The sequence below is a fragment of the Phaethon aethereus genome, assembly GCF_964289735.1.
Source record: "Phaethon aethereus genome assembly, chromosome: Z".
In the NCBI taxonomy this organism is placed as follows: Eukaryota; Metazoa; Chordata; class Aves; order Phaethontiformes; family Phaethontidae; genus Phaethon; species Phaethon aethereus.
Window position 1 is genome coordinate 42,888,330 of NC_138577.1, and position 19,680 is coordinate 42,908,009.

Consider the following 19,680-nt stretch of genomic DNA (forward strand, 5'->3'; position numbering starts at 1 on the left):
GAAACCTGTTCTACTACTTCATTATCCCCCATATTGACTTTCTTTCCTTGTATCCAGTTAGAATCCTCCCTCTTTTAGTTTACAATCACTATCTCCTGATGTGCATCTCAGCAAAGAGTGTAGCTTTGTCTTCTCAGTAACCTCCTCCTCAGTTTGACAGGTAGCTTAACCACAAGATGAGGAAATCTTGAACGACTATAATGCTCATATGGGTTGGAGAAAAAAAGTGTAGTTAGATGGAAAGTTTCTTGAGGATATTGCTGAGGACAAGGTCAATATCTGGCCATCTTAATTAGCGTCAAACTCTTTGGTCCTGGTGGCACTAGCACATATTTATCACCACCTGTTTTATCAGAGGGAACCACTTTATTAAAGAGTATACAACAGCCTGTATGTTTTCAGTCCTATCAGCCCTTTCTTAAGTCCTGTACTTTAAGTGTATTTCGAGAGATGCCTGAAAACGGTCCTCCAACATTTGTCTACTGAAAAATCACAAAAAAGGAGGACAAGTGGGACACAGTTCTCACTTCACTCAAGGTTTCAATTGCATAGGGAACTACTGGTCACTCTTGTCTTCATGCACACAGGAAACAATCACACTCATTACAGCATCTGTTTCATTACTTGAAAAATCTCTGAACAATAATTATATTTACTAAGGCTGACTTTAATTTCTATTTCCCAGCCAGAGAGATGATGTAGTTGATGAAGTGTGTGGAAACAGGTTGCCCATGCAAGATTTACCACAAACATGCAATTAAAGTCCTAAGGGACTGCCGGTCCTACCTTGCTCCATTTCTACATCTGAGTGCTGGGTTTATTATTCACTGATACTTACCTGGAAATCAATCATTACACAAAATTGATTCAATAAAATTAAGCTGAATAAGCTTTCTATGCTTGTGAGAAAACAGGTGGCGATGAATCTGTTTCATTAACTACAGACTTTGGGGACATATATACTCATTTGTTACTACAAAATACCATAAAAAAGTGGCTTTTGCCATAATATCCTTTCTTTCTAACTCACTGTTATCACCATTCATATTAGGGTGATGATAAACTATGAATTTCTTTTTGAGAGACCTGTCTATACATCCTCATTTACCAGAGGCAAATTAGCAGGGCAATCTCTCAGAAGGCAGTGTGCATTTTTATAAACCAGCTGTAGTGTTCTTTGGAAGAGAAATCATATTCAGATGCAATGACAAGATGGATTTAAGCAAGGCTACTAAGTAGGGGTTTTCTTCAGCTGGATTTTTTTAAGTATGTATTATTTGGAGGTGACAGAGAGGTGGGAAAGGAAAGAAAGAGTAAGAAGAAAGAAAAGTGCTAGAGGTAAATCACCAATATGGCATTAGCCATGACAGAAAGGGACATTGATAATCGTTCAGTGTAGGCACCTGATTTATGCAAAAGAGAATTCAACACAAAATCCTTTCAAATTGAGTAAGTTGACCTACGTGTTTTAGATCGAGAATGCCCTAGGTGACTCCTTTTGGTGAGGTATGTATATATTTTAAACAACAGGCCAATAGTATCTTAAAGAGGCTTACATTACCTACATCAGGGATACCAAAAAGCTACAGCCCTGCATACAAATGGTCTCATGTGGGTAAATAGCAGTCATACAAGCAGTGCTTCTGCTCTCCAGAGTGGGCTGTACCTCACCGTGCTAAAATATTTAGAATGACAATTCTGGATTTGGGGTTTAGAACAAAAAGTTAAAAAATAATCCTGAAGTATAACTAATTACTTCTCAGCAGTTTAGATACATGCATATCTTCATCGAAAGTTTAAAAGATTCATCATGTAAAATGCCCCCAAATAAGTTAGAAATCCTAGATTTCCTACCAAGAGTTAAACAGTCATCCTCATTAGTGTTCCTTATGTCAGTGTCATTACAGTGCTTTCAGACTTACAGACAGTAACATTTATTTTTATATTAGTCATTATTATAGTCATATTTTATATTCTCACAGTAGTATAGTTTTTTACATTTAGTCGAGCAGAAGTTTTTTGACAACCTAGATATATAGTCGTACTTAAGTATTATATCATGCAATGAATAGTTTTGCAAATAGCACACTGACAGCTCTTTACCTAAATGACAATGGTTTCAAGGCAAAGAAGAAAAATAAAACCCACCTCTATTTGTAAAATGCAATATAAGGTACTAAGTCATCTCTGGCAAGAGTTGTACCAAAACATCTGATGGCTGAAATCCAGTTATGAAAATATACCTGCACCAAAAGATCAAAGGAGGACAAAATAAAGGAGTAAAAGACATACACAGGCCATTTCTCTGCAAGCTACATCTTGTGCTCTAGCACCTAAGTTTTCTGTTAAAGTGCCTTTCTATATTTCACCTATGCTTTTCTAGCATAATTATCAGAGGGAATCAGTTTGGAAGTCAACATCCTTTTACTGCTTTTTCCAGTCTTGCAAGGGAAACTTACACATGCTGACAACCAAGGGCAGATTAAAAAGCAGTTCTGAACTACACCTGGTCAAACTTTGTTATAATCTTTCCAAACTTTTTCTTCTGCGCTGGGTATCTTCACCATACAGTTCTTTAACTGAAAGAATAAAAATGAAAATCATTAATATTTTAAAGCGATCTGGATGACGTCCTGAGAAAAACAGGTCCGGAGTCTGAAAGACATTCTGTGTGATTCCTGAAAATCAATCCCCACTAGTTTGAGTTTCCAGACTTACTGCATTCCATCTGGTATGAAGAAATGTTTAAATAGTAAACAATTAATGATAGAGAACTGATCTGAATCAAACAGATTTATAGGAATTTGTTAGAGGTGCACATTACTTTTTGCATTCAGGGAAGGTTTTGCTGAAGACTTAATAATATGTATCTGTCACAAAATATCGCTCCTTGTGCCACAGCTAAAAACAGTATGAAAATCAGCAAAATAAATTAATAAGTACCACCTTCAGCATGCATTATTTCACTTCTTATTTAAATATTTCTTTGTTTTTCAACAATCCCTCTTCCCAATGGATATATATAGAAAACTTTTACCTTAAAACACACAGATTACATTTTAACCATATTTGTATCATATAATGCTATGCATATTATCAGGCCATATACCATTTTCATCCACATAAGGCCCCCTCCATCAGCATGGCTTTAGGTCAGGGGTTAAAGGTCTGGATTGATCAAGGGAAAATTCTACACATGAAGTCCTTCAACCATTGGATTGAAGGGGCTGTTTCAGTTCATCATGCTACAAATTATAATTTCAGAGGTCCAGTTCAGAGTTCTATAACACACATAGAGATAAATGCTCATCATGCTATCAGAGATACCACATTGGAAGTTTTCTTTCATTTAGCATGGACTTTTGAAACTCTTCAATATAACTTCCTTATATCCCATAATAATAAAGGGCTGAGAAAGATGAGCTTGATATGTGATGACCCAAGCCTGCAAGAAAGCAGAAGAAAACTCACACACTTATCTTCTAGTGAAATAATCCAAAATCTGGTGGTGTTTTTATAGAAAATGCTGTATTATTTACCTCTAAAATTATTTTTGTAATTTTATCACCTTTTCTGAAAAAGAGGATCTATACTTCTTTACAAAGAATGCTGGAGAAATGGACTGACAGGAACATCGTGAAGTCCAACAAGAAGTGTGCAGTCCTGCACCTGGGTATGTGCAACTCCATCCACATGCTGAGGGCTGCCCAGCTGGAAAGCAGCTTCATAGAGAAGGACCTGGGAGTCTGGGTGGACACCAAGTTGACCATGAGCCAGCAATGTGCCCTTGTGGCAAAAAAAAAGCCAACATCATCCTGAGCTGCACTGCCAGCAGGTGGAGGGAGGTGATCCTTCCCCTCTCCTCAGCACTGGTGAGGCCGCATCTGGTGTGCTGGGTCCAATTCTGGGCTCTCCAGTATGACAGAGAAATGGATATACTGAAGAGTATATGGTCACATATATGATGAAGGGATTGGAGCATCTCTCCTATGAGGAGAGGCTGAGAGAGCTGGGACTGTTCAGCCTGGAGAAAAGAAGGCTCAAGGCAAACAGGTCAGAGCCAGGCTGTTTTCAGTGGTTCCCAGAGGCAGGGCAAGAGGCAATGGGCATACACTGAAACACAGGAGGTTCCCTCTGAACATCAGGAAACACTTTTTCACTGTGAAAGTGGCTGGGAGGTGGTGGAGTGTCCATCCTTGAAGGTATTCAAAAGCCACCTGGACACGGTCTTGGGCAACTGGCTGTAGATGTCCCTGGTTGAGCAGGGGGCTTGGACCAGATGACCTCCAGAGGTCCCTTCCAACCTCAACCAGTCTGTGATTCTGTGAATACCAGCATGCAGCTGTCAGTCCATGAGTTCAAAAATATAAGTTTCTGTACTCAAGAAAGCACGGGGAGTTTATTTTAGCCATAGTGCGATGGCAACTACGCTACTTTCTGCAATGGAGTAAATTAAATTTTCCAGCAGAAGGTCCTCGTGGTATCTCCTTGTGGTACCACAACAGCCCCTAAAATGCATGATACAGCCCATCCTTTTGTCATTCATTGTACCCTTCTCATCTTCTCTCACTAGTGTGGCTGCTATGAGCTCATGGTTTCCAGGCCACCCCTCCACAACTATGCGTGTCTTTTTATCCACGGTGTTTCTCCTTCCCGAAGACCTAACTCAATATTACGCACCAAATTCAGTTGTTATTTCAAGTGAATACCACTTCACTACCCCACCACCAGGGAACAGTGGCAGACTCGGGCCTACACAGGATGGCATTCATCACTGTTAACTGAAAACTCATCTGTGTTTCAGACACGGGTAAGTATTCCCTGACAACCATACAGTTCCCAAACACATGTTGAAAGCAATATTTCAAATACCATCTTCATCACCACTTCATTGATTAGTAAGTACACCTACAATCAAAGCCCTTCAGTGCAGAAAAATATGCAATAAATTATTTCAATACAGGAGAGGCTCTGGGCAATACGCAAAATATTGCATATTTTTCTGTCTCTTTTTTTTTTTGTTTCACGACTAGGATTCAAACATCACCCCGTATTGTAAGTCAACAGGTAGTATGCTAGAGAACATCCTCATTAAGAAGAGTGGCACTTTCTCAGCACAACCACATAGAGGAAGTCCATCTCCCTGCAACCAGACCGTCAAGCCAAGGTACATCAAGCCTCTAAAGGCACCAGCAACAAGGTTTTATTGCACCCTCTAGTGTCTGAGGACAAGCTTCTGTATGTTTCAAAGTGATTATCTTGGCATCGCTCTTGTCTTTACATCAAATCATTCTCCAGCAGCCGCAGCCAAACTCATTACATTATAATAAAATGTGTGAAGTGCAAGTGCTTTCCACCGTAAAAGCCTTTTCATTTTTCACTTTTTTCTTCGGACTATATTAAAACAGCATTTAGTACTTTCACTGCAAGATCAAAGCCTTGAGTGGCTGCTTCTGAAAATAAGCATTGAGGAGTTACTCCAAAAACCACAACCTCATAACACTGTTAAACCCCAGTCCAAAAAGGTTTGAAAAATTAGGTTAGGTTCTAATATAAATCAGCTTTCTACAATTGTAGTAAGAACTACTGTTCCAGCAGAACATAGCCACATGGTTTCTTCTTTTTCACAATTACAAATGGCAGCATATTACTGGGATTTAACAAAGAAGGAATGCAGGAATTGCTACACGTCAGAAATTCATGTGCTACCTCTGTTTGCCCTGGGCTTGAGAAACTTTTAATCTCTCCCTTCTGCAATGAGTATTAAATATTCTTTCCACAAGTCAGATGATTCAGTATGAAATGGGGCTTTGTCAGTCCTACCTGAAAAGTGAAGTCAAAACAGCTGTGCCACCACCTCTATTAACGATGAAACAAACCAGAAGAGCTCCTCCATTACATTTTACCACCACTCACACATTCAAGCATATTTTTCTAGCGCTCAGGAGAAGTAAGGTGCTTGGTAAGAAGTTTTGCCACAAAGAACAGCACTGTATTAATTTAATCAAGTGATACTAAATATTTCAGATTAATAAGCTTAAATAAGAATAACATAATTCCATAATCTTGTGGTTTAAACACTCATCCTCAGTAAAGAATGATAGTGCTGTTAGGTCAGTAGAGAGTGGTTTTAAGCTCAAATTGTCCAGTATTTCAAGCAGTTGTTTACAGTATTTTTTTGAAGTGTGGAACCTTCTCACATCAAGGTGCAGTTGCTGTGTTTTATGTTTGTGTTACACAGGTTCAGTGCAACACGGAATCTGACACTTTGGAAAGCTCTTGCACCTACTGCAGATTTACCGACATTCTTCGTATTTACGGTATTACTCATATGACAGCTACAACACTTTAGATAAATATAAGCAAACTCAAACACATTAAGTCATACTACTACAAAGGAGGAGACAGGTCAGGCCCTATTCTCACATGTAGCTGAATTTAAGTTTGCATCCACATGAGTGTAAATGGAATTGGGTTTCTGAAGACAAGTTGGAGGAAGGGTTATAAAATCCCATGCACAGCTGATGTAAAATTGTAATCAATTCTCCATGATTCTATTCTAAAGAGTGCTTTTCAGTTCGTTTTTTTTTGTAGAAAACAAGTCTGACATTTCTTGTGTTAGCATATTTCATTACATGAACATTCTTATATGAATGTTTCTAAAAAAAACCCATCATCACATAACATACCTTTGTAGGCAACTGAATAGAAATGATAGCAAGTTTATTTAAAGCTGCCTAGCAAGAAATGTAAAAGGCATAATTGATATAAAATCAAAACATGCTTTACTTTAGACTTAGCCTGCTGAAGTAGTTTGGTTTTATTATTAAAAAGGCACCTAATCGAACTGCACCAGCTTTTGACTCTCAATTCACTCAACTTAGGAGGTCCACAGAGTAACTCAGAAAAAAAAAAACCCAGGAGATACGCTCAGAGGGTTGTTGCCTTGGAAACTGCAGCACGGCCAACTACGGTTTCTTGGAGAAAGATTCCTGTACAAATAACTTTGTACAATGAATTGTTTAGCATAATTGCATTTTATTTCTCTCCATATTATATCCTATGAGTAGAGAGGTCTGCTTAGCCGGCATAGAGTGATGTAGACCTATTCCTCATTTTGCCTTAATGGCATTCCTATGTGCCAGCAAATCTGACCCAGAAATTTACAGACATGTCTGCTATATTTGAAAAACATTATTTGTTTTCTGTACACATCACATGATTATTCACAGAGTGAATATATTTTTAGTCTGTTATATAAAGAGGGAAAGCTACTTAGTTTAATGGAAGTGAATCTGCATTTAACCTTCTCAATGGAAAGTGCACATTTAAATGTTACGTTTGCTGAAAAAAGAAAACCTAAAGGTCATGAAGATGGATGTTTCATTAATCAAGGTTATAGGCAGGCCTCACAGAAGTATGCATTTAAATTTCTGAGCTGTAACAAAAGAGAAGGCACAATTACTTACTCCCTCTGTACTTCCTTGTATCAAATAAGACCAGCATAAATTCCTTGAACCCAAAGGAATCTCATTTATATCCTAGTCTTCGGGATCAGCCTCTTGGTGCCAAGGCAATGCACGGAGAACGAAAAAAAAAGTACAACTCATTTTTGGAAAGCCAAAATGAGCCATTCTCAAGTTTCAGGACCAAGGTTAAAAACTAATCTTATTTTTAACACTACTGCCCTACTCTCTCATCTGCTACCACCTTTAGTTAAGATGATGTTTGCAGTTGCATCTTATTGCACTTCAGAGATGACAAATAAATAAGATTTATGCCTCCCCTTCAGAGTAAACAAAGGATCTACTGACAAACAGGATATTGTGCATTAAAGAATAAAAAAGGTCAAATCTGCTTCCTGATCACTAAATTAACACTAAACTGAACAGCAACAAAACTAGCTGGGATGTATGCAGCTACAGCATATTGCCAGAACTATTACAGCTCCTCTCTACCTACAGTGATGTGCACCTAGCAGAGTTCCTCCCTAGCAATATCCTTTAAATATTCTCCAGATTAACAACTACCATTTCCTATTCACCACCTCAAAACTACTTTATCTTAATAAGTAGTATTTGGAATGTGAGTCATCAACAGCACTACAAAAGCATAACTGAATGTCCTGGTTTCAGCCAGGATAGAGCTGGTTTTCTTCAGAGAAGCTAGTGTGAGACTGTGTTTTGGATTTGGGATGAGGAACTGTTGATAATGTGCTGATGTTTTGGGTTGTTGCTGAGCCGTCAAGGACAGTCCAGCTTCTTGTGCTGGCCTGCCAGCGAGCAGGCTGGGGGTGCACGGGGAGCTGGGAGGGGACACAGCCGGGACAGCTGACCCAGACTGGCCAAAGAGATATTCCCTACCATACGACGTCATGCCCAGTACATAAACTGGAGTTGGCCGGGGGGGCGGAAATCGCTGCTCGGGGACGGGCTGTCGATCACGGGGTGGTGAGCAATTGCTGTATTGGGCATCACTTGTTCTTGTACATTCCTTTGTTGGTATTATCATTGTTGTTCCCTTCTTTCTTTCTGTCCTATTAAACCGTGTTTATCTCAACCCACGAGGTTTTTCCTAATTCTCTCCCCCGTCCCACTGTGGGAGGGAGAGTGAGTGAGCGGCTGCGTGGTGCTTCATTGTCGGCTGGGGCTAAACCACGACACTGAAAAAGATGCAAGCCGAAACAGCAGCTGCAGATACCAAAATCACAGAAGTATTCCACAAATCCCTCTATTTGCTTCCCAGCCTTCAAAAGAGAGACTTCATCCATTCATCGTACTATGGGTCCACATGTATTTTACCATCAACTTAATTAAAAATTTAATTTCACCACATACAGTGTGGAGGAACAAACAAGTCCCTGATTCAAAGTAAACGTCAATCCTGATATCATCTCCCTATTTCTAGCAATCCATGTTAATACCTGCATAACGTGATATGGCATTTTAAGTTGCAAGTACCAGGACAGAATACTGCAGGATCTGAAGGCTTCAGAGGTGACAGCTGTTACTCTCAATAGGCCTCTGCTAATAGTTTTTTTTACATTATCTAGCTTGACTGAACTAACTGAGGCTTGCATGCATCACCCTCAAATAAAATTGTTCAATTCTATTAAGACAATGTATTTTGAAAAGCTTAGAGGGGTAACCTTAGCCCAGGAAGTGGGAGTGAGGGAGGACTTAAAAAAATCTTGGAATAAGCTTTATTTGTAGTCACTGAAAAGCAAGTTCCTGAACAAGTATTTAGTTTATATATAACATCGTTTCCTTCCAGTCTTCAACACTTAATCTGAACAGCATTATCTGACTTCTGAGAGCTGTGGATTCACAAGCTGAAGCCTTGATATTAAAAAAAAGATATTTTACTCAAAACAGGATAGACGGTACACAAATATCTCTCAATGTGTTTGGTAACTGCACTGGAGGTCAATTTCCATTTAAAAATTGGAATTATCTGGGACATTTTATTAAAACAGTTCAAGAAGCCAAATCAAATGACATAATCTGCACTTAGAAGACTACATTTGGAATGACTGTGCCCAGTTTTCCGCTCCCCAGAACAAGAAAGACACTGACACACCGGAGAGTCCAGGGGAGGTCACCAAGGTGGTCAAGGCCTGGAATACATGATGTGTGAGCAGAGGCTGTATGTATCACTGTCGTCTGAATATATGCCCAAACCTACAGAGGGCTAAGTCCCAAGAGTCTTTAAGTTTATTATTCTGAGCAAGGAGTGCTAAAAAAGTGCCAGAAAAATAAGTCTTGTGTCAACTCTCCCTAATAACAGCAGATAAAATTCCCCACTCACTTTTTTTCATTGTCACCTGATTTCTACCTGTTAAGAGCAGAGCTTTTCTATTGAAAGCAGAGCAGTGGCCCAGAGATCCTTAACCATGGGCAGTCACATCATCCACCTGTATTAAAAACACACACGCCCTAAAATATTAATCTTAAATGCTGTCTCCTCTGAACTTACGTAACTTTATTGCTGACTGATAATGTCACAATGAATCCATTACTTTCAGTGTAACGACACTGGCAATTCAGAAACTCCTGAATACTGTCATCAAAAATCACAGTGAGACTCAACAACTTACTTGTCACATTTTATCTAATTCACATATCTCTTCTGTACACAAGAGAATCTGAACTTGTCTTATAAAACACTCTTAGGAAAATAAAAGCATAGCTATTTGTATTTTCAAAAAGTGTATTTAACAAAGGTAGGAGGGAGGAACTCAGCTGCATGAGGAGCTGCATCTCTAATTCTGTACATTTTATGACATTGCAACCAATCTAGCAAAAGTCAACAAAGTTAATTAAATTTCATCCCTTCCTCCTCTAGACAGGTAAACAGGTAAAACTGCAAAACTGCTAATTAATGATCCATTCCTTGTTATGCTTTTTTTCTTTTTAAACAGCTTTGACAATAAAAACACTGCAAGAGCTTTTCACAGTGCAAGACAATTTTCCTAATCCCTTGGGTAAAGAAGAACTGTTTGTTTGCCCATCAAAATTTACACATGTAGATACACACACTGATTTAGCAAAAGGGCAGAAAAAGCCAGGAAAATTGCATATTTCAGAAAATCTGCATAGCTTAAGACTGCCAGAATCCAGCAGCTGACACAGTGTAAGCTCAATGGTGTAACCTTTGCTGTTCCTCCCATCCAACACTGAACTACTAAACCTCCTGGAAAAGAGAAATGAGAGACTATACCTCATCCAGGTAGAGATGACAAAGAATTTATATGGGTTCAAGGGAAGACTCAATGTTTTTTTATGAGCTATTCTCAGGGTTACTAACAAAACAAACCTCAAGTTTTTTTACTTCCCTGGAGCTGAGGAATAGTCAGAAGCTACGAGAGTACTCTAACAGGGCAAGAAGACAGAGGGGAATAGCACATGCAAAAGCTCCCTTTAGTCCTCCCTGGGTGACCATCTGTGGCCTCTGTGGTCTCTGGCCTTGGACCCAGACAGTCGCTTGGTCTGAACCAGTAGAGTTACTCCTATGTTTTGATTTTTAGCTATTTAGGCAAAAAACTGATTGTCTCATCTTTCTGGAGACTTAAGTAACTCAGCTTTGTGCTTACTACACAAAGCAACAAGTCCAGCTCCATGGAAGAGGTAGAACTGGTAAAAAATTTCAGAGAAGAGCTGATCTCATCAGGGCTATACTTTAAATGCTGGAGAAGGGCACTGGTTCATTAAGAGAATTCTAAGATTAAAATAGCACCACAGCTTCCCAACACACACTCCAGAGACATTAATCATCTGCAGAATCCCAGCTTAATCAGCAGCATGACCTTGGTCAACACAGCAAGGCAACCACCTTGTCATGTTTCAGGGACAGGGCTGTAGCATGTTTTCTTTCTTTTTTAAGCATAACAGGAAAAAAAAAAAGAGAAACTAACAGGTACATTCCAAGTGTCCTAATTTATAACCACTCTAGTCTTTTATCACAATCTGGATCTCTAAAGCATGAGTTTGCATTAAGTTTTATGTTACTGCTCAGCCTTTCCACATCTCTGTTCTTTATATTTGGAATTAAATGACTAATATTCTCACAGAATTTTCATTTTACTCAAGCCAGAAAACATAGGCTTATCGTTGCTTTCAACACCTGCAGGCCTTGGGCATATGAGCAAGGGCTTCTGAAAAATTGTTCTGTTTTCTGTCAACGTTAATTGAGCAGAACCATCTACAGGAGGTGTTTCAATCAAGATACACAGAGCTTGCCTTCTTATTAGCAGCAGGGGTCCCTAGGTAACTCTAAGAGCATTCAGACATTAAAATAAGGATAGGAATAGAAAACCGTTGGAAGAAAATTAAGCAGGGCATTATGCTCAGAAAGGCAAAGAGGTTCTCACTAGTAATATCTAATATTTCAGAAATGTTTTAACACACAAGATTCCTGGTCACGCAGTGAAACCATGATATTGTAACTTAATAAAAGAAGTTGTCTACATACTATTTGGCCATATAGCCATTAAAAAGCAGTAACAACTAAATTTTACATACAGTTAGAGCACAGATATTTATCCTTGCCAGGATAGCTGCCTATGACATGAAATACAGTTGTTCATACAAGTATACAAGGCCAGAATGCAATGCCAGACAATACTAAGAAACAAAAAGATGAAAGCTATGCTGGGTACATAATGCTTCTTCTCCATTACATTTGAGGATAATAATTGAGGACTAGGCCACGGTCCAGTGAATGTATAATTTTTGTATACATGAAAACTGACAGAACTGTTCTTAGCCAGCCAGGGTTTTTTACTTATATTTGCTCTGGCAACATTTCAACTGTGTATTAAAGAAACTCATCATGCACATCTGTGACTTCTTGAAAGTTTGGACTCAGAGTACAGCACCATTTTTAACACTATGTAAAAGAAGTACAGACATATTTTGAAGCACGGTGCCTTCTATCTGGAAAAAAACCCACCACAAAACCAAGTAACATTATTTTTAGAATTGCAGGTCTTTCTTCAACTTGACAGCCACAGCCACGCTTGATTTCTTGTTTAGTGCATGATGAGTTAATAAGGTTGTTATACTTTGCACAAAAAAAATTATGTGCAAGTAATTTTCCATTCTAATAGCTAAACAAGAACTTGAAAATTACTTTATACATGCTGTGAATGAACTGGAAACAGGTCTGTGATCTTACTGTTTCACTCATTGCCTGAGGAAATACAGGTTGAAAAGTTTCAAAATCTGCAGAGCTACCAAGAGAATGTACATTTTACATATGTAGCTCCTCACATTCACTTACCTTATTTTACACACATGCAAAACAAGCCATAGGATTTATATTGGAAGCAACAGTTCATTTCTGCACACATTTACAGGACCTTTGCAACCAAATTTGAGATCTTTTCATTTTATTGGAGCCTACTACTACAAGCACTGCTAGTCTCTCAGTGAAGAGAAAATGACACCTTATATTCTTGCAGCACACACTTAACCTTTGATTTTTAGTTTGAACTCTGTTTCACGAGAATTCTTGAGACAAGATTGCTTATACTCTAACTACGAAGCATTGTTTGCCTCCACGGACGTGTAATTTCAGTGGATGTTAGATATGACTCCTATCATCTAGAAAGTTTTGAATATAGAATTCTCTCCACACAAGAATGGTAAGAAATCACAAGTACTAGTATGAGCCAAGAAAATACTTAAAAGATTTAAGATTTAAGCATTAGATTAAGCAGAGTAAAATATCTGAGTTTGTGAGACAGAAGAAAAAGGTGTTTCCTTTGAAATATGAGAGTGAGACTCCTTATCTATCCAGTTCTCTGAATGCATACTACCTCCCATCTGTCTGCCATTAAGCAAGATAAAGACTTGAAAAAAACACCCTAGGATGAGGAAGAAATTAAGTAAGTAGGTGAGTGGACTGCTAGTACCAGTTTGGACCAAGAGAACACATTCAGTAGCACTGGGATAGGCTAGAATTAGGCTTAGTGGGTAAGGCAAGGATTCAGACTAAAAACAGTTAATACACGAATTCAGGAGAAGACGACCAGTCAAACTAATTGTTGCTGCTACTATCATTCCCTGGGCTATGACAATTTATGGTTCAACTAAGAGAGAAAATAATGTACTATGTGAACAAAACCTATGCCAGGGACTAGCCCACTATTTGACAGATTGTACCCAAACAGATCACTACCACTACATTTGATGTAAGATGCAATCACCACAAGAAGACAGAGAATCACAGAATCATTAAGGTTGGAAAAGACCTTTAAGATCGTCAAGTCCAACCATCAACCCAACACCACCATGCCCACTAAACCATGTCCCAAAGTGCCATGTCTACATGTTTTTTGAACACCTCCAGTGATGGTGACTCCATATGGCAGCAATTAAAGGTAAAGACTATAACTACTGTTTGGGTTTATAGGATGGGGGTAGTCACATTGGCCCAGAGAAAGGTCAGTTCTAACCTGAATTATGTTCTGTGCTACAAGAAGCCTGTGAACTTGCTTTTTGAGTTCCAGCTGTAACGTAAGTGAGGGATAAAAGCAAAGGAACTCAGAAGGTGTTGCCATGTAGTGATCACCTCTCTAAGCACAGTCCGTGAAGTTCAACTTCAATGTAGTGTGTCAGGTTGTTGCAAAATTAGAGCTAAGGGGAAGGCCCATATATGGATTTAGGTCTGGGAGTCTGTTCAAAGCAAAGAGCTAAAGAAAAAGAGGGTCAAGAAAATCTGGCAGAGTAACAGGGAGACTAGCACAGACATTGAAGAAAAAAACCCGAAACAACCCCCAAACAAAAACAAAAAAATCACTGTTCTAAATCTGCAGACGCCTGGACTTCACCTCATCCTATATAGATAGCACGTTCTTGTACAACACCAGTGACATTCAACTAATTTGACTTAAGTGCCCGGATCCACCAAGTCCCCGTCATACAGCACAGCAAGTGTCTCTTCCTGTGGAACACGAGGAGGACCCTGCCTGGACGACACTTCTCAGCACACCACCCACCACCCACTGCAGCAGTAATTGGGATGAAAAGTAGCAAAAACTTACTTTCCCACTAAAACTGCTGGGCTAAAGCTATAAATACATTCCATTGTAAGATCTCTAGGGCAGAATGCTACCATTTGTAATGGAATGCTCACTTTTCAGACTTGAATGCTGTTTTAAAAACACAGGGATGCATTTTAACTGTGTTAATATAGAGTTTGCCCCACTTACAACTGCCAAGAGGACAGTTTTAAGCTGCTGTGTGGTTTCAGCACCTTCATCAGCCCTTATGGATGGCTGAATTCCGCCGCCCCATTATGCTGCTTTGCAGCTGCAGTCACGTCCTGAATGGGTGTGGATATTGTTTAACTCTCGAGCTCTGAGTAAAACACCAGTTAACATTTACAGAGAAAACACTGGATTACACATCAATACCATTTTCAACTTTTGCTAACTTCTTTTTCCCCCAAATTGTTTTTGTTTTTGCTCTATTAAAATGAAACTTAAACTGAATATAACTGAAGAATCTGCAACCTTAGTGATGATACTAATTTTTGCTATTCTCAATACAGCAAAAAAGATGCAGTCATGCAGTCTCTGTACAAGCAATTACAGGATTCGCCACATTATTTTATTTTTATAGCTTTATAAGTAAATATCTCATTAATATGCCAATATGCTATATTAGCATAATATATGCTAATATATGAAGGGCTAACCCACCCTTCGTATTCCTGTTGTTTAATGTAAAAGACAGAAACAGTATCTTAGGAATTTTTTTACACTAGACCAAGAGATAAGGTTAAGCCTTTACTAAATGAAAATTTACTTAGTTTTTCTACTACCTCACAAGGTTTTAAATTTACTTTTATGATTTGTTAATGTATGTAAATTTATGCAGATTTTCTGAAACAGAAGAGAAACTCATCAGCAGACATACTTTCAGAGCTGCTGTGGATTGCACTTAATTCAGCAACACACATGCACACTTCCAAGCTGATCAGCACAGCTATCACAACACCAGACATATAAGGTATAGGCATTTACCATTCTAATGGCATCTACTTCTATTAGTAACAAATAACAAACATTTCACATATAATAATGTTTGTACCAAATTTTATAATAATAGTAGAGTTACATTAATGTACATTGTACATTTCAGAAACATAATACAAAAAAGAAAATGAAGACCAACTGAAAACATAATGGTAGTTGGTATGAAAACATAATGGTTGGGCTGATGGTTGGACTTGATGATCGTGGTGGTCTTTTCCAACCTTAACGATTCTAGGATTCTATAATTTCAAAATATTAAGATAAATGGACCTCAGCAAAAATCTTTTCATTAGTTGCATTTAAAAAAAATAAATACACAAGATTATACCTTTGATTTAGAACACATAATAGAAATAACACACAAAGAACACGCATATCACTTTAATCATAAAATAGTTTCCAACTTTCAAAAACATAGTCCTCAAAATTAAACAGTAACACAGCCTGTGTACATATGAGCATTATACACAAATATAAAATTAAGCATAGATTAGCAAGTTTATTAAAATGTCTGGTTTTCCAATTTGTAGTGTTTCCCTTAATACAGATTATCAGCTCCTCTCCCTGCACCAAGTGTAAGTGTTAAACAACTACATCCTCCTACAGAACCAAACACTATTGTCAGTAATTATGGTAAGCAGAAATCTGGAGGTGTTAGATGGCGTAATGGATGAAGTAGCACAGATTATTTTGTATTCCTGAAGCATTATTCTCCACTGTGACCTCATTCTATGTCTCCAAACCACACTGAAATATTTCCTTCATTATGACATCAATATAGACATAGTGCACTTCTTTCTTAGGTACTGAAGTCCGTCTTCCAGATTCCCTGTGGCATGTTCTACCATAACTATTATACAGTTGAAGTGCGAGAAAAATTTTTTACAGATAAGAAAATCCATTCAATTACATACTAGATCATTGTAAACAGTTAATTTTTTACTTTGTTTTTGCAGTTTTTATCCAGCAGTGCATTACACACACATGGACATCAGTAAGGAATTTGTTCCTTATCCCTTCATTTTTACATATGAAGGATACAAGGCTTTTCAATGTAAATCAGTCAAGAATCAGGCCCACCGTTATCAGTTCACTTACTTGTTTATATTGCAAGACTGCTGTGAAGAAGCATTAGTTAAAATATGTAAATATATAGCAAAAGGAAATCAAGTCATCTCAGAATTCCATTTTCTACCATCCTCATCCTAAGTATAAATTAATGTCATTTTCTATAAAATCAATGTTCTTACATATAAGAAAATACTCTTGAGACTGACCTCTGTCCTTCCCTAGAAAATGAGAAAGCTTTCTCAAAAGTAGTCTAAAGTGGCACTTAGCAATAAGCACAAACATTTAAAGAAATTCTAAACACAACACAAAATATGCTTATTTACAAAAATAATCATCCCACCCCCATACTACCATAGGAAGGAAAACAAAATAGTCACACGCATCACTTCTCTGTACCAGTCCTTAACAATTGTTAAGTAAAAACATACTAAAACTAGAGGTAGGCTATACAGCTATTTATGTAAGCAAACAGTTCCAACATTGGTTTGCTGATATGGAAACTGTAAAGAAATCTCAACTTTGTCTTGGTTAACATTGGACTGACAGTATGCACCTAGCACTGAAAACAATTATTTTCCCTTCAGAGAAATTATAATAAATAAATTACATTTAAAAAGAGGAAAAGTAAGGTGACAGACTTACAATAATTGATGCTGTTGATTGTGCATGATTTGCCAATTCAAGTGCATATTGTAATCAATTGCTGCTAAAAGACATCTTGCTCTGTAGACAGGGTAGGTGTACTCAAACCACTTGGTAGCATACATATACAAGCGCTGCTGGAACTGCTCCAAATCCCATGCAGATTTTAATGAAAATAAATATACAGTTTGATGTTAAGAAAAATTTTGACATTACTTAAGGTATCAGGAACACTGTCACTATATTAAATAAGTATTAATAAAACACAAGTAGAAGTTTTTATCAATTTAACATTTTTTTCTTAAGGTTATTCTAGAATTAAAATCAAAGTCATTTCAACTGTTATGTTAACTTCATAGTATGCAACAAAAGAGAATGAATAATTCAGCATATGTGAGAGAATTTTTTCTTGGCACATGAACTGCATTTACTTCTAATATGAAGGGCAGAGAATTAATTTGGAGAAACACAGACAAACTAATATCCATCATACATAAACTGTAGAAAATATGGGATGTTGCTCAGAAACTTTTTATGCAAAATTTTCAGCACATTTCAGTATGAGGTTGTTTCCATTCCTTTTCTCTCTCATACATTTGAGGACCGTGTTTGCACTGTCCCTCAGTGATGCCATTTCCACTAGCCCACTGATGTCATTGACCACATGACAAACTAAGCCACACCACATTCCCTACAATGTTAAGAAACCATTATAATAAAACATAATTTTTGCAGTAAAATCATTATATTAGAATATTAAATTTTGATGCAAGAATAACTTACAATGAATTTTTCATATTAATTAGCTTCCTTGCAGTGAAACCAGAAGTAACTGACAATTTCTGAGCATCACTGTAACAGTGTCGGAGGAGAATTACTGAGAGGAGTCATCGTTGCGGGCTTAACCAAAGGTTTTATTAAACAGTGATTAAACGGCGGTCAAACAATCTACTACTTACTACATGTCAAATAATTAGCTGATATACAATCTACTTTTAGATCATTTAGAGCACCTCTCATTGTAGACACCAGATGCCGGGTACGGCACCTCTCAGCTTGAAAGGGTAACCTTGAGAGGCGTCCCTACTGACGAGGAGATTGCCATGCAGCCCGCTGTTGTGCAGGTGAGCTCAATGCGCTCTGGTGGCTGCAGATACCGGTAGTGTAAAGCCATTGGCTTGTAGTCAAACGCCCCTTTGATGCACGCGCAGGTGTGCAACGATTGCGATTTTTAGTTCCATTTAGTTCCAGCTCAGACAGGTATTCTGGTTCTGGCTCAAGAGTGTTAGCTCCTGGTAAGATGTGACTTAGCACAAGTTGGCAAGGCTTGCACAACGGGGTTGATGTCAGCCAGGTGTATTTGTCGGCAATGCCTGAACCAAAGTGCTGGTAACTCACTCAGAGTGGGTGCACCTGTCACGTACAGGCGGTGATAATCTTTCTGCTTGCTAGCCCTAAAAGCAAATGTATAAATAAGCAAATATAAAACTATATATACACACACAGAGCATTTTTTGATGTTAAAGAAACATCATTGAAAAATCTGAAGACTGATGCTTTCTGGTTTGTGAAAAAACATGCTGTGCCTTCCTGCATCTGTACCATAGCTGTCTAATTACTGAATGATTTTTGTAATAAACAGCAAAGCAAGGACAGTGGTGATGCAATTCTCCTCCTGTTGACTGTGCCTTGTGGCCTAATTAGAAAAATCATCTTAGGCCATGGGAAATCAAGAAGATTAATGTGCCCATTCTTCCATGCACTTGTTCCCCGCCCCGCAAAGTGGAGGGCGCCAACAATACCAACCTGTGAGGGGTTTTCACACAAAATATGATACTCAAATCAATAGCATTAAAGTCAACTGAACTTGTCCATAAAGCTGTAACAAACTACGATAGCTGAGGGACACAGAAACAAACCAAGATCATCACGCACATTTTGCAAAGGTGGCCATGAAGACATTAACAATTATATTTCACACCTGGTAAATTGGATCTAAATTGAAAGATTCTAACCTTTTAGTTATTTGTTAAGGCAAGCTTAATCTAATAGAAGTTTATCACTTTACATAGCTACAAGGATATATTATCCTGTGTTCATCACAGAAGAACTACCTCAATCAGAATGTTTACAAGATTTTTGACACCTCCCCAGGTGTCATAGGAATTAAGTACCCAGGGATATTTCGTTTCTGTGGATAGCATATATGTAATTCTTAGATAATTGAATTATGGTGTATTTTCTACAGTTTACTCTTATACCTTATGTGAAATTTAACAAAATAGTATTTTCTGGAATAATTTATTATAATTATCCCAAAATTACAGCAAGTAAGTATGGTTGGCTTACAACTCAATAATCACTCCCAAAAGCTATTGAACACTATCATGTCCAAATTAATACCAATGCCTGCCTTATAAGCTTTG